Source organism: Trichechus manatus, unplaced genomic scaffold (genome assembly GCF_000243295.1).
Source record: "Trichechus manatus latirostris isolate Lorelei unplaced genomic scaffold, TriManLat1.0 scaffold00150, whole genome shotgun sequence".
In the NCBI taxonomy this organism is placed as follows: domain Eukaryota; kingdom Metazoa; phylum Chordata; class Mammalia; order Sirenia; family Trichechidae; genus Trichechus; species Trichechus manatus.
In genome coordinates, this window is record NW_004444086.1 from 366,153 (window position 1) to 383,367 (window position 17,215).

At 34.5% G+C, this 17,215-nt stretch overlaps 1 protein-coding gene across 5 annotated transcripts in view; it reads left to right on the plus strand.

The window, feature by feature from the left end:
• Positions 1 to 17,215, plus strand: part of LOC101352400 (N-deacetylase and N-sulfotransferase 4) — a 493,510-nt gene that overhangs the window by 150,515 nt on the left and 325,780 nt on the right. For 2 of the 5 annotated variants that reach the window (XM_023740188.1, XM_023740186.1), the window contains 2 exons: positions 3,336 to 3,488; positions 15,642 to 16,410. The exons of 1 other annotated variant lie outside the window; for it this stretch is intronic. The gene's annotated coding sequence lies outside the window, so the exon portion shown is untranslated. The remainder of the gene's footprint in view (positions 1 to 3,335; positions 3,489 to 15,641; positions 16,411 to 17,215) is intronic. 2 more of the 5 variants (XM_004385892.2, XM_023740187.1) reach the window with 1 other exon arrangement.

The following is a 17,215-nucleotide window of genomic DNA, read 5'->3' on the forward strand; positions in this document are numbered from 1 at the left end:
CACAGGATGGTAGTGGACCAGTGTCTCCCTAGCTGTCTTGGCAAAGCAGGAGTATGGTGGGAAGGGGAGGAGGTAGCATACAGTGTAGGTGGGCAGGAAAAAGAGAAGAGTGAAAGAAAAAAAGACTGCCAGGATGAGGGGGTGGGGTGTGTGTTCTTGCTTCAACTCATGAGAAGGGTAAGGGGAGGGAAATCATGTTTCTCTGGTTACTGTGTACTCTGACTCTTATTGGGAGCTCCATGAAGTTGCTTTCCCATACTTCCTGTCCGAGGTCATTGCTAGCTGTGTTCCAAGATGGCGATGCTGTGCTGTGTTAATTGGCAGGGGATCTCCACTCGTTCTCTGTTTTCTGCCATTTCTTCTTCCATTCAGTGTTTGGTCTAGTTCTTTATCCCTTCATTTGATGCTTAGGGTTCCAGGATTGACGTTTTTATCTGTTTTACTTAGTCTTTCAGGTCTTTGCTGCAGAGGAACAGCATAGTGCTTCTGTCTAGGGTGCCATGTTGGCTCTGCCTCGTTTAATAGTAACTTTTATTTAAATTTACAATAACATCATAATAATGTCAATTGTCAGGATTAATTGCTAGTATCTTTACTGTGATTCCAAGAATTGGTGGAAAAATTTTGAACCATAATTTAACATTTCTGACCTGTGTTAAATCTCCGATGATGCTGTCTTTAAATGACATCATTTAACTGTTTGAGATATATTTTCTTCTAATAGGGTCCATATTAACAGATCTCATTTCATTTTTCATTTGCAGAAAAGAAAACTTGGAAACTAAAATGGTAAAATTTAATTTAGAACAAGTCATATGATCTAAATAAAACCTTATATTGCAAAGAATAATAACTAAGTGCCCTTCTGGAGCTCCGTATGATAAATCATCATCATGGATCACATTCTAATTAAACTAACTATAAAGTGTTAGATAGAGCCTCGAGCTTATTTAGCAGATTTGCCAGTGGTTGTCTTAATATGAAGTGAAATCACAATTGCCTTAGTAAATAAATGTTGACAGTCTTTCAACATTTGTTTTGAAAAAAGAAATAAAATACTTATTTTTTTCATTGTACATGTACTTTTTATCTCTTTGCTACAGAAAAGTAATATTGCAAGATAAAAAAGTATTTTCAGGTACTGTTATAAATAATTGCAAATATGTCATACAATATATTGCAAAACCACTGTAGGAAGAATATTTGCACTACTCTCTCGAAACTCTCTTTAAACTTATGGTAGAACTGCTTATTCTTTATTATCCACATATACTTCAAATTCATAAAAGTACAATTTCTACTTCTCTCTGGCCCCACTGACCAGCATTCTGGTAGCATTAGCACTAACCATGACTTGGCAGTAGAAGTTAGCTCCCCGGCCACTAGTATTCACGTGTCTTAATTTTATCAGTAAACATCCAGAAGTCTGAGCTCAAAAGAGAGGTGTTCATTAAAATGAGACTGGAAAATGTCAAAAAAAAAAAAAAAAGAAAGAAAAGAGATGTGCTATTGGTGTTACCCGTTAAACCCGTTACCGTCAAGTTGATCCCAACTCACAGCGACCCTATGGTTAGTCTTTCGTATTTAACCATGTTAAAGTAAGTAGTTTCCTTTATCCCTGTGTTTCACACAATACAAGAAGACATCATAGCCAAGTGGGAGTCTACTGATGTCATCCTTTACAGCAAAATGATGGTGCTCTAACTCTTTCAGAAATGGTGTCAGACAAAGAAACCTCTTTCTTCATTAATGCAGAATCATTTTAGAACCAAAGCAAAACAAGTTTTTCGTGTTTATTTTTCTTTAATTTTTTTCCTCTGTATCTTTGCTTGAAAGAAAACATTCTTATTTAGTATAAGAATGACATTTCTGCTTTGAACTTCCTCTTTACATTTACTGTAAAATAACAAGTTTGTTTTAAGAACTATTGAATGTGTTTGCCCCAAAGAAATGGGCAAAACTAAATGGTGAAGAAGAATCTTGGAATTTACTCACATTTAAGAAAGAGCTATTTTCATACTGTAGATATAAAAATTATTTTCAAAGGCATATAACATATTATAAAGCAACTATTAATAATTAAAATAATTAAGATAAAAAATGAAAATTCCAGAAAAATATTAAGCAACTGTTTTAGTTGTTCAGTGCTGCTATAACAGAAACATAAAAGTGAATGGCTTCAACAAACAAATTTATTTTCTCACAGTTTAGGAGGTTAGAAGTCTGAATTCAGGGCACCTACTCTAGGGGAAGGTTTTCTCTCTGTGTCTGCACTAGGGGAAAGTCCTTGTCTCCTTTCAGTTTCTGTTCCTGGGTGTGGCATCAATCTCCCCTCATTTCTGCTTGCTTACTTGTTGTCTGAGTTAGTCTGCTCTTCTATATCTCAAAAAAGATCGACTTAAATCACACTCTACACTAATAGTGTCTCATTAGCATAACAAAGAAACCCATTCACAAATGGGATTTTAACCACAAGCATAGGGGTTAAAATTTACAACATATACTTTCTGGGGGACACAATTTAATCCATAATAGCCAGAAAGCAGGAAACCTAAGTAAGAAATAAATCAGAACTACCCATGTTAAACCAAGTTGCATAGGCCGTTTTACTGATAATTTTCTGATATGATTAGATAAATTCTTAAAGTCTGATTCTGTCATTCCTCTTAATGTAATATTGATTTGTTCAATTTATTGTCATCTGGAGGGATTTTCCTTCTTTTTTAATAGAATTGCATCTAAAGTTAACTTAGTAATGACATATTTTACGTTATTTCATTGTGACATTGTTCTGTGTTTGATACTTCAGACATTTTGGAAGATTTTAAAATGCCTTAAAAAGTACAGGGTGAAAGAGCCAGATCACCTTAACTCTTTATCAAAACTGGATGCTACTTCCCTTCCTCCTCCTCCTTTTTTTAATTTTTCCTATTTGTTGACATGAGTAAAATTGTGGACTGTGGAGCTGGACAAATGAAGTTCAGAGGCTAACCTCATCACCTTGGTGACCAAGATAGTTAACTTCTCTGTGTACCAATATCTTCATTTGTGTCTTATGAAATAAGTTATTTTCACAGGGATTGTTGTTGTTGATTGCCATCCAATCAGCTCCAACTCCTGGCAACCCCCTGTGTAACTGAATGAAAAGATGTCCAGTCTTGTGCCGTCTTCATGATCTTTGGTATATCTGAGTCCATCGTAGTATTCACTGTCTGTTTTGAATGCTTACCGACCTACAGTCTCATTATCCAGCACTTTATCACACAATATTCTGTTGTGACCCATAGGATTTTCAGGCTAATTCTTGAAATAGATCGCTAATCCTTTTTTTCTAGTCCCTCTTAGCCTCGAGCTCCCCTGAATCCTGTTCGCCATGGGTGACCCTGCTGATATTTGAAATACCGTTAGCATAGCTTTCTGCATTATAGCAGCACGCAAGCCACCACAGGACAACAAACTGACAGACAGGTGGTGATTCATGGGAATCAGTAAGTTAATAAAAGTAATTGCTTAGAAGTTACCAGGTCTACTCAATATTTGCCATAATCATTATTATCATGAGGCTACTGTTTCATTTCTATTCTTATTTTGGTCCTCTCCTTCCTTTTCACTTAGTATTATTCATATCTCTCAACTCATTGTGAACTCTAAATACTTTCATTCACATACTCCAGTAACATAATTTAATAAGGTTCCTCCAAGATTTTTCCCAACATGGCCTGAATTTTGTTTAAAAATTTGGATGTGTTCTCATGAAAGAATCTGAAACCATTTAGCACATTTACTGGCACCTACAAGTGGTTCACCAAATAGTATCATGTTTTAATGCAAATAACATGTACACTCTGTTTGTTTGCCAGCCGTGCCCTCCCCCATGAGGCACCTTCACAAGCACCACCATGCCAACCCTCTTTCACATGTTGCTGTAAAAAATTAGCTCATCGCACTTACGAAAATACCACACTGGGAGAGGCGAGGCTGGCAAACAAAAGCAGAAGGCACGTGTTATTTGCATAAAAATACGGGAGCTCCCGTTATAGTTCTTATTGCTGTCGCTTGGTGCTTTATTTGTGATATTTTTGTTGTTATTGTCATTATTGTTACTTAATATTATTTATGGAGTTATTATTATTCTCAATTTTTAGTTATAATCAAAAAATTAGTGATTTAATGAATACTGAACATTTGTTAATACACTTCTTATACAGATGTATTAATATGTCATAAGTTAGTTTTAAGAGAGCAAGGAAACCATAGCTAACTTGTTGAAGTTCTAGAATCAAACCATTATGTTTTGTTTGCTTGTTTCATATTTTTGACTTGACAAAGTAAAATGATGCTGTAAGTATGAATCAGCGAATTATTGATTTGGACTGATCCACGCAAATTAAATCACCCTGATGTGAAAAACTTATATTGTGTATTTTTAGCCATGGATGCATTTTCTTTACAATCTACTTTCTTCCCAATCGTTGATTTACAGCATAAATGATGGTAGTGCAATCCTTTCTTACATGGTGTCAACCAAAAAAGGTCTTCCTTCATAAATTTAGTCATTTTAGTACCGAAGCAAAATAGTTATTTTGTTTCATGCTTTTTACTTTTTAATGTGGCTTTTTTCCCACCTTTGTGGGGGAAAAAATTTCTATTCAGTATATTAGTAACATTTTTGCTTTCAACTCTGTCTTTACTTTTGCAATAAAATAACAAATTTGTCACAAAAAACTGTAGAACATGTCTATCTCAATGAAATGGGTAAAGCTAAACAGTGAAGAAGAAACTTGGAATTTATTCACTTTTTTAAAAGTTTTTTTTAATGTTAGTATAGATATTAAAATTATTTTCAAAGGTATATAATAGATTTTAGTAAAGAGGAAATAAGTGATAACTATTTTTTCTTATTGCAATTCATATCTCTTTGCATTTAGTAGAATGAGATGTTTCACAAATAGGTTTAGGCATAGAAAAAAGTAAATTTCTGTATCATTTAAATAATGCTGTGTAACAAACTATCCCAAAATTAATTGGCTTAAATAAACATTCCTTTCACCCCTTAAAATTAAGATTTGGATTTCTGAATGCTTATCTGAAACTGCATAATTGCAAACAACTGAAGTACTAGATTAAATTAATGTATTAGCTCCTCTACTCTTATTCACATAATGAGGCCAATATTACGAAATCAAAGCTCCATTTATTTTCACATTTATTGCATTGCCCTATTCTGCTTCTGTCTATGTGTTCTCCTATGGAGCTCATAAATCAGCAGACAAGCTGGAGTCAGCTAATCTTCCTGGGCTCTGCCAGTTTTGACTAGGCTTGCTCACGTATCTATAGGTCATCTAGGGACTCTGATCTAAGTCAGATTTGGCTATGACATCTTAGGGCCACTTTGGTTCACATGTCTAAGTATGTCCTAACAGTGATGATGGCTTGGAATTGCCCAGCATCACTTCCTCCTCATTCTATTGGCCAAAGTAAGTCATGTGGTAGAACTAAAAGTGAAGAGGTGGGAAATATGGTAACTCTTTTACTGGGTGGAGCTGCAAAGTGTCATGACAAATGACTTTTAATACTGGCAGCAGTGAAGAATTGAGACCAGTAATATGTCCTACTATATTTTCCTTCTATTTTTTGAAGCAATGATTCTTTCTTCAACTTATGACTGCACATTTCACAAAACAAAAGCATTTTTTAAAAGTTAGAGTTAATTTAGAACTATTCTTAGTATACACAGTGCATAACTAAAATTTACATTAGTGGCACCCTAAACTCATTTCAGACTTACAAGTTAGCAGTAAGGTTTCTATGATGCAATAAAGTACAGACTTCCAACACAGATAATTATGAAAATATACTGAGTGCTTCTTTTCACAGCTTTATGACAATTAATTTCCTCCTTTAATTGGAAGTTTATGATTTCTATGTGTTTTTCTATAAATTTAGTATATCAAACAATTGGAAGTCTTAAGGAAATTAATGTTAATGTATTAATTATTCTGTTGTCTACATGGAGAGGCCAATATTATTATTATTAGAACTCAAAGCTCCATTTATTTCCATGTTCATTATGTTAATCTGGTATGCTTCTTTGGCTTTATGTTCTCCAAAGAATAACATCATCTACTGACACTCACTTTGTCAAATGAAAATGGTGTTCTGTCCAAATTGTGAAATGGTCAGTGAGGAAAAATTAGGGAAAAAAGTTCCAACCAATTTTCCAATGCAAATTACTTACTGATATTTTTATATTCAGCATTGCATATATATGTAGAGAGAGAATCTTAATTTTTATTTTTCAGAATTAAAGCCTTGGCTTATTATGTGCATTTACATTAGTAGATTAAGATCAGCATTTTCAAACTGACTATTAAATAGAATGGAATGAAATGGCATGGAATGGAAGAGAACACAAAAAGAAAGTATCAAAGGCATTGAACATGTTTAGAAGTAAGAAATGTTTTGCTTCTACTTTGTGTGTCTGTGTGTGTGTGAGTGTGTACATGTGTGTTATGAGTCCCCAGAATGAGACACTCAGACTAGTGATCTAGATTGTAATGTCATAGTATGTATTTGAGAAATTCTCTAGTCCAGTCTTCTTTTTCAAACCAGAAAAAGGCAACGTATAATTTAAATAAAGTATACAAAATCTCACAAATTTACCTCCGTTTATTTCCTCCATTTGCGTATTTCAGTGACAGTGATTCTCCATGCTGCTTAGTATTTCCAAAGCCTATCTTAAATCCTTCCTGCTATACTGATCTTTAGCCCAGTTCTTAGTATAGATAACTTTTTTTGGTGTAATTTATTTGTGGACCAGATGTTGTAATTTGAATGATGCCAAATTATGATAATTTGCTGGATAGATTGAAAGCATGCCCCTTAAATTCCTTCTTTATTTTACCAAATGCATGATAGAGCATAGGGTTTTAGACAGCCACTTGAAAGGTCACCTGCCTACAGCATAATATGAAACAGCATTCTCCTGATAGATTCCTTCCGAGAAACTCTTTGGTATAGGGGCTAGGAGTCATTGAATCCTGCTGTTCATGCCAGATTTACTCGTGTCTCAATGTGCTAACTTTTACAATGTGGATAGTACTGTACTAATTAATCATAGGATCCTTGGGAGGCTCAAATAAAACCATGTATGAGAACATCTTTTGCAAGCCCTAATGTGCTTTTTAAATGATTTAAACATAAAATAATTCTGGTACTGAGTGTCTCATCAAAGCAGGCATGTTGAAACTAGCCTTTGCTGACGACTATGACTGAGAATATTGGGTTCAACAAATACCTTTTCTCCCTGTATCATCCTAATAGTGGACATAGAACTGCTGGGACAAATGACAGTTGATGATGGAAGAATAATTCTTCCTAAGATTATCTGATACTCTGACATATGGATATAAACCAGATTGTTCCAAATGTACCTCTATTAATTGCAAAAACACACACACATATACACACAAATTGTTTGATTACCTTAGTTATGTTGGTGGATTGAGGCGTACTTGAGGAGTAATAAATTTTATTTCAGAGTTAGCATAATTTAATTTAAACTAACCAATTTGTTTGATTTTTGTGTACAAAGTAATATACTAAGTAAAAGGTCTATACTTCCGTTTTTAATAGACTAGATTTCTATGACTAAAGGAGTGTAAATCTGATTTATAACTTTACCCATTTTAGTTCATTTATGTTAGCCTTAAAATACTTCCAAGATGAAATAATAAAAATAACCTTGCAAAGCACATCTCCTAACATAGGGAGTTAAGAAAGTCATCACTCTGAAAGTAGAAATGCATCTGAAGTATGGCATACAGGCAAGTATTCAAAACCAAAACCCGTTACCATCAAGTGGATTCCAACTACTAGCAACCCTATAGGACAGAGTAGAACTGCCCCCATAGGGCTTCCAAGGCTGTAATCTTTACAGAAGTAGACTGCCACATCTTCCTCCCACAGACTGGCTGGTGAGTTCGAACCACCAAACTTTTGGTTAGCTATACATATAATAAGCTATACATATAAAATCAGTGATATATGACATTTATATACCATATATAGCCTGTATGTATATAATGACTATAATATATAGAGTCATTACACATACACACAAGTATGTGTGTGTGGAGTATTTAAATGATAGAATGCAATCTAGTATCTGAGATTCAGTGATTGAGTCCAATTATAGGTGAAAGTGGAGGCTATTCACTCAAGTAATCTACCAGTAAGTAGGATACCGAATTAATTTTCTTCGTCTTTGATGAGGCTCTCCTCTGAGTTTTTGTGTGCATCATTTTATATATTAGTCAGAGTTTGAGGGGAAGTGCAGCATCAAATTTATGGTAACAGCAGTTTTCTTTAAAGCATATCAACAGAGATGAATTGGCAGATTCTTAGCTCACCATCTTTTATACAATGTTGCCCTCTATGGGAACCTAAAAGATTGGAGATTTCTGCAGGCTGATAAGTATATCCTTTCATACATTTATGTGGTTATCACAGCATTTTTTAAAAAAAATTTAATTACAGCCCCCTTTCCTACTCTTAACAAGAATAAACAGCTAAGCTGGCAAACAAATTTATCACTCCTTAATCATTTTGTATGTTTACAGTATCAGAATTTATTTTACTTGCTTTATGTTACACTCAGTTATTTACTTTGTCTTCTTTGTGTAGAAGATCTCTGTTCTCAGGATATTACATTTATTTTAAGTTACTTTATAATCCTCTCATGTATAATTCCTATTAGGAATGGGGAATCTTTAATGAAAATCCTAAAATAAAATGATATTTATGATATAGATGGGAGACAGATCTTTTCAAATGAAGCATTTAGAAATTACAATGTTTTTCTTCTGATTGTACTAAAATATTCATGTTAAATTTATAAATAAAATATCATTTTAAATACTTTAATGAGGAGAAGAGAACCTTATTCTTAGTAAAATATCTTTATTTATGAATAAAATTAAGGGAATTTAAATGACATAGTTTTAAAAGGGAAAATGAATCTGAGTTTTCTTATCCGTGAGGAAAATTGCTTTAAAACGCATCTTTACATCTTCCTCCTGAAATGGGTTGTTTCTTCTGTTTGTGGAATTTAGGTCCTGTGCCACAGGTACATTGAAAATATATTTGTGTGGGGAATGCTAGCGGAAACTCTTCCCTTCCTCCATTTCCTGAGTTTCCACCAATCATTCATTCATTCATAAATATATTAAAAATCAAAACACAACTCTGAGTTCTTATTCAGTGCTTAGCTCTGCTCCAAGTAGTGTGGCTATAACTCTCAGAAAAAGACAGACATGATTCCTGTTGTCAAAAGGCAAACACTTCATTTCTAGGATTATGATTGGAACTCAAAATTTGTGAGTGTCTCTAAAGCAGGTAATGGTGACAACGTAGTCTGATGAACTTTGTGTGTTGTCCACACATTAGGTTACAGAAAACACCACTGAGCTACAAGTCAGGGAATATATGCAGCCTCATCCTTGCCATTGGAACTCATACATTCACTCATATCTCCTTTCAAGCGTAAGCAGTATTTCAGGCATTGCTGGCTAGCTGTAAAGCATCCCATGTTCTTACACCACTGCTGGTACTTCACACCATACCCGCCACTGCCACATACACACACAAACACACATACACCACTATTCTGAAATCATAGGAGAAAGAGTCAGGCCATACAGTGAATTACTTCAGAGTGAAGGTAATTTTTAGAGAGAGGCATCCAAACTAAGGGGACAGAAACTGATTTACAAAGGCTTGGTGAAACATTAAGATTTCCCATGCTGATCAGAGCATTAGAAGGAGTAACACATAAGTGAAAAGTCTTTCCCCCAAAGGACTGGAGCAGACAGAAGACAAATGATATTGGGATACCTAAGATAAAAGGAATTTGCTAACAGATGAAACAAAATACCCTATACGATAGTACAGGTCCTTGCAAATTTGTCACTACAATGCTGGAATCCTGGTCTGCATGTAGGTTTCTTACATTGAACATTTGGGACTTTAAGTTAGAGAATATAAAATGACTTGGTTTGTAAGGCCTAACTCAAAAAAAAAAAAAAAAAAGCCATTAAACCATAATGAACTTTTAGCAAAAGTATTAAAAGGAAAAAAAAAGAGAAAAGAAGAAAAGAAACAAAGTGAAACTGCCTTGGAAGAGAGACCTTCACATTGAAGCCTAGTGTAGTATTTAAAGATCCTCCTCTGATGAGAGACTCCCACTGGAGCCACGGCCTAATTAATGGCGTTTATCAACTCTCCTCACCTCTGCACAGCCTCCAAAAGAGAAATACACTGAAAATTCTTATACCAGGTATGCAGACCATGGAATAATCATGAATTTAATTTCTACTGCCCTCTCCTACCTCATCTGGGTTCTCGCTACCCTGACACTACACAACAAAGATTTTTATGATTTAATGAAGCTTTGTCCAACAGCCGCTAATTATTAAAAATCATGTTCTTTTAGGCAGTTGTCAGCCAGACTGGAATTGGACTGTTTAGTCAGTTTGTTCTCTCAACTGTCCTTTGAAGCTTTGCTGATTTCTCTTTTGCTAAAACAATGCACTACAGTGATACTAGCAAAAAGATTCTTTCTTTCAACCTGTAGTTCCTGTTTTTCCCTTCGTGAATACCTTGCTAACAAAAGATCCAGATGTGTGAGAAGCTAAGTAATACTATGCCACTAATTTTTCTCACCATGCGTTATGATACCAATGGAGCAAAATTGACTTTACGCTCCTTCTTTCTCACTTGCTAGCAGATTTTTTTTTCCCCTCTTTCAATATTTTTTTTTTGTATTAGTCACTCATAATTATATTACAGGCTTTTTCCCCCTTAAGGCAAGAAACTTTGAACATAGTAGCTCTTGATAGTCATGCTTTTTTTCTTTTAAAAAAGAGTTAGTAAGGGCCTTTTTGTTATTTGAGACAACTGTACAGTTGCTCATGACAAAAAAAAAAGGAAAAAATCATTGAAAGAAAAGGAGAGAAAAAGTGGTACCATGCTAACAGAATCCTGCACATATAAGCTTTAGCTGTTTAGTAGTTTTAAAATATAAATTAAATTAGTTGCATTCATTCAAAATACATTGGTCAACTATAGGTAACCATGGGTCCGCCTTGACTCAATGGCTACTACCAAAAACAACATGAATTTAATTAGTTATATTTATTCAAAATTATCACTTTTTGCAGTAAAAATAATGAAGGGAGATGAAATTTGGAAATAAAGTATATATTTAAAGCTGTAAGTATCTTTATTTTATAACCTATACATACCTGTGACAGGATTATCTTACAGGTAGAAATTGCAGTGTACTTGGGAATATTTTTTGGCATTTTATTTGTGCAAATTTCTGTTGATTTTAGTTGTATGTGTATAAGACTGGCTTTAGTAACAATAACCAAAACAAAACCCATTGTCCATGAGTGAATTCTAACTCATAGCAACCCTATAGGACAGAGTAGAATGGTCCCATAGAGTTTCCAAGGCTGTAATATTTACAGAAGCAGACCACATCATCTTCCTCCCTCGGATCAGCCTGTGGGTTCAAACCCCTGACCTTTCCGATAGCAGCTGAGTGCTTAACCATTGGGCCACCCCTTAAAAAAGTGAATGAAAAAAGGAATGATGACCAGAAATTATTGAGATTGTTAAATTTTACCAAATTTTTCTCAAGTCTTCTAATATTTTCTATTACCCTTAATATAATGTTTTCTGTTAGAAGATCTGATTGCCCACTGACTTTTACTATAAGAAAAGACTTAACATAAAAAAAAATTCTCATTTCAGTAAGTGTATGTTTGTTTTTGTTTTTTGTGTCTTCTATTAAATAATAGCCACTGAAGTAGGCACTGCATATACACCCATTCCTAACTTACTATCTCATTATCTGAAATTTTGCATTTATGACAATAGTAAAAAATGTACTATTCTTCTATTTTGTACGTTAACAATGTACATATGGCAGTAACAAACACAGAGGTGTGAGGTGAGAGTAACTCTGGATATGATGGTTAAGGCTATGTGTCAACTGGGCTGGACCACGATTCTCAGTGGTTTGGCACTAATGTAAGGATGTAAATTGGCAGTTATATAATGATGTAGTCATCCTCCATTTTGTGATCTGAGGTGGTGATCCTCCATTTTTGCATAACGCCAATTTTTGCATAACAACCTGCTCTTTGAAACCAAACCATGTTGATAAGTAAGTGTATATACATATATATACACCCATCCTATTGCTTTCTAGTTGATACCGACTCATAAGGATCCTATAGGACAAAGTAAAACTGCCCCACAGGATTTCCAAGGCTGTAAATCTTTATGGAAGCAGACTGCCAGGCTATCAGATCTTTCTCATGCAGAGCAGCTGGTGGGTTTGAACCACTGACCTTTGGGTTAGTAGCCGAGAACTTAATCACTGTTCCACTAGGGCGCCTTCATATACATGTAAAAACAAACACATTTTATATATATATATATATATAAAATATATACACACAAACATGTTATATATATTATAATTGGGTAGTATAGAATGTTTATAAAGTTTTTTTATTTTTTACAATTTCATAACAGTGTAAAAGAATAAAAGTATATGAAACTCCAAAAGTTCATTTGTTCAGCAAATTTGATTCAATTTAACCAATGTCCATTGAGGGCTTACTATATGTCTGTCTTAATAGATAAAGGAAAGAGTATATTGCATATTGTCAAAAGAAACGTGAGAACATCTGCTTTCTTCTCTGAAGAATTCCACTAAGAGTTGCTGGGCAAATTATTTGCATAATGCATATTATTACAAACTAACTGGATAGATGCTACATTTGACTTAAGTTCAAGGCCTATAGGTTGTGGGACACAGATTACATGATTTTAAAAGCACATTGAACAAATGCCTCTTCCTTATTTTCTTCTATCTTGCATAGCCCACTCCCTACCCCTAAGCCCTAAGTTTGTTTAGTTCATTTTCCCAACGTAACTGATTAGAAAATGATAAAAAAGATAATAATTTCTCAAATATATTTTAATCGTTGGACAATACAATAGACAAAGGAAATTATAAGAAAAATGTTCAGTGTACTGTTGGAATTATTTTGTTGTTATTTTTTAGTGAATGCTGTGAATTTCTGGAAATTTCCCCAGGAGTAAGAAAGAAAACACTTTTTGGTTAGTTTCCAGTCATTAATATATGCACATCTAGTGGGACCCATTGTCCCCAAGAATTAATTTATTTCTTAATGAACAATGAGAAAAAGGCAGTGACGTGTTTTTTTGTTTTTGTTTTTCTTCAATTAATTTGAACTTGGAATCTCTGGATTTTTCTATTCCTGAAAGTTAATGTTTAACAAATATTTAAAAGTATTTTATGTTTATAAGAATATCTTCCATTCATTTTGCCTATGACACTTTTACATTGTCAAAGTACTTTCACTTATACTATTCATTTTACCCCAGATAATAATGTTTCTTGAGCTACAGTGTTCATAGAAAAATACTGAGCAAAACCAAAGCAACAACTTTCAATTGTAATCAATTATCAAGTATAGTCATCACCAGTGCTAAGGAGGTAAGTCCTGATCCATGTTTTAATTCCTTGCTTAAACCAAATCCATCGCCATCAAGTCAATTCTGACTCATAGCAATCCTGTAGCACACAGTAGAATTACCCCATAGGGTTTCCAAGAAGCGACTGGTGGATTTACACTGCCAATCTTTGGGTTAGCAGCTGAGTTATTAAAATTCCTTGCTTATGTATTCAAAATCACCATGTTGTCACTAAGTTTCAGTAAATTCAATTGCTCTAATAAAATGACATTCCTTATTGAATTGTGAAATAGAAGTACACAAAATGATCAAGAACTTGACTACTTTAATGTTTCTTTTTATTTAAATTATTTTTGTAAAAATAAGACAAGAAATTGATGCCTTTGAATTATGGTATTGGCAAAGAATTTAGAATATTCTATGGACTGCCAAAAGAACGAACACATCTGTTTTGGAAGAAGTACAGCCAGAATGCTCCTTAGAAGCAAGATTGGAGAGACTTCATCTCACACACTTTGGACATGTTATCAGAAGGGACCAGTCCCTGGAGAAGGACATCATGCTTGGTAAAATAGAGGGTCAGTGAAAGAGAGGAAGGCCTTTAACAAGATAGATTGACATCGTGGCTGCATCAGTGGGGTCAAGCGTAACAATGATCATGAGGATGGCACAGGACCGGGCAGTGTTTCGTTCTGTTGTACGTGGGGTCACTATGAATCAGAACCAACTCAACGGCACATAACAACAATAAGACAAGAGTGATGACTGAACTTGAACACAGAAAACTACATTATTAATCAGAGAACCTACAGAAAATGGAAAATCTTCCATCAACTTTTTTAATCAGCAGTTATTGTTTGGCATGATACTGTTCTAGCAATAATTATTTTATTAAGACATTTTTTAAATATTTAACTGCAATTATTTATCCATTTTGAAATTTGATATGTATCACCATGGAAATTCTGACTTGATTTTCAAAAGCATGTTTGCATTACAAGAGTTTCTTAGAAGGTAGTAAGTAGATCCTGGACTCCTGTTTGAGGATTTTTTTCCCCCTTAACATATTTTTAGTCTGTGTATCTGACAAAGTAATGGACACATGATCTACTAGAGATTGTATTTGTTAGTTAAGAAATAACTGATAGATCTTTCTTTTAATTTGCTAGATTTTTTTTTTTTTACTCCTACCTACCCTCTCTCTAGCATATGTTTTCAGCTTGGTAACCCTCAAAGCCTTGTGCAGTCCAACAGCACTGGATGTATTAAAATTATTCATTCAAAATGCAACATCACCCACCCATCATTAATAGACCTACATTTTAGGATTTTTCTCCCCAGTCAAACTTGTATTTCACTGAAATCTCCCAAGTATTTCAAGCAGAAATCTTTACAACTAAGGACTCTTACATACCAGAAGGGTACTTGTGGTTGAAAAACTTTGCAGCTCTCTTCTCTAGCCTATGAGGGCGGAACAAACACTAGCACATTTTATTCCACTGAATTAAGTGGTGGAGACTAAAGAAGGTACTTAGGCAACAGAGCCCAGGCAATCAAACAGCCTAGAGTGAAGGAACACGCCTGAAAGCACCTCACTTTTTTTATCTTGTATGCATTTGAATGAAGAAGTTCAAAGAACTTCATATAAAGTGAATAAAAGTACTTTATAGTTTCTCTATCAATTAATATGAATTAACAGGGAAAAAGAGCAGATAATTCTCATCATATACTGTCAAGTAGAAAAATGAAGCATGGAGATAAGGAATTGCTGTCCATGCTGGGAATAGAAGAGAATTTTTCTGTACAATACAGTAATTTTCCTCAATTAATGAAAAAAATGTGTGTATACATATACAAAAATCTGCTTTCTGTTTTCTTTTATTAGAAATATTCTCTAAGTCTGTCTAAATAAATATCTAAACCATTATCTTTAATTTCAGTAGTGTATAGCTCACTAATATTCCTGTTGCTTCTTGCTGACTTTTGTTGAGTTCTTAACTCATATATACATTTACAGCAGAAAAACCTGTCTTAAACTTTTCTTTTTTTTTTTTTAATCCCTATAGAATCTTTTGGTATAGTGTCATATCGGCAAAGTGGAATTTTACTCTAGCATTTCATAGGAAATAGTCCAACTCTACAATGAAAGATTATGCAAATCCTCAAGGAGCATCTAATCAATCACCGTGGTGTGAGAGGAATGCAGCTGATCGCTGAATTAGCTTCTGTTGGAATGTATTCATGTGTAACATCCCACTCTCTGGATGACATCACAACAGCTCCTGCTCCTTGAAAGTCTTGAGGATGATTAGCTGAAGGAATTGGTTGTTTCTGCCAATCATAATCCGGCAAAGCTGCCTTTATAGTTCTGGAGATATGAGAGAAAGAGGTGGGAGGGAAAGACTGACTACAGCTAAACAAGAGCCACAGCAGCAGTAGCAACAGCAGAGCAGGAGCAGCTGGTATTCCGGTGATTAAATAGTTCTCATAGCCTTTTTGCTGTACTCGGTCTGCTCCCTGGTGTAATTCTCGTGTCCAAGAAGGAAGCTGCATTTTAACGGTGTGCTGAACAGAGGTTTGAATCATTCCAGCTGGCTGCTTGTTTTGAAAAGGACGATGTGTGTATAAATAAAAAGAGACTCTGCTGGAAGAGTTCAGATACTAGGACTGGAGCTAAAGAGTGCTCTCGGAATATTATTGAGGCAGATTGTATGAACTGAAAGCTCCTTCTAATTAACCTGGAGCCAAGTGAATCTGAATACTGGATATCTCATTTTCTAACTCGGGATAAATTCAAGTTAGGAAAAGAAAAAAAATATTGAAATGCTTCTCTAGGTAAGTTACTGCTTAATTTGCTGGAACCGAGGTGTGCACAATAAATGGATATATGTTGCTTAGCTATGTAAACAAGTTGAACACAATAAAGTTTTATTTGTGAAAGATTTATGTAGAAGCAGATGATATTTTTAAACCAAATTCAGTCTCCCTTTTCAGCATGTGTGTGCTTACCTGTCATTGCGCTGTGTTGAAGTTATATTTGCACTATAAACAGAAAAAAATCTTGTCTAAAAATAGGTAGAATTTGAGATATTTTAAATAGTTGTCAAAACATTTGAGCAAAAAACACCTCATTTGATAACAATTTTAGCCTTTTCATATTGGAATCTCCAATTCTACAAACTTAGCATCCAATACAATCTGTGGCATTGCAAATGTTTCCTGGAGAAGTGTTACTTATAACATGGCATTCAAATTACCCGAGATGGGAACTCCTCTACTTGAGACCTGAGATTTATAGGCATGCTCTGTTCTAATGGTCTGCTTTAGAGGAACAGCTGTCACAGACATTTAAAACTGTATAATACAGTCATAAATTGCTTATAAGGAAATAGATGCTTTCCTCGTAGCTCCTATTAGGAAAGAGAAATTCTTAGAATGATACATGTCTTCTGCCATAAGCATAGATTCCCAGGAGGACAAACACAGCTTTTTTGGTATACCTGTAAAGTGAGGCTCTAAATTCCTTATGCAAAATGAGTTGGCAAGCAAGCAATATTGTTTAAATATGGTTTTACTCTTCCCAATATCTCTGTTAAAGCAAGCTAAATAAAACTCTGCTCTTAAACTTGTATTTTCCTTG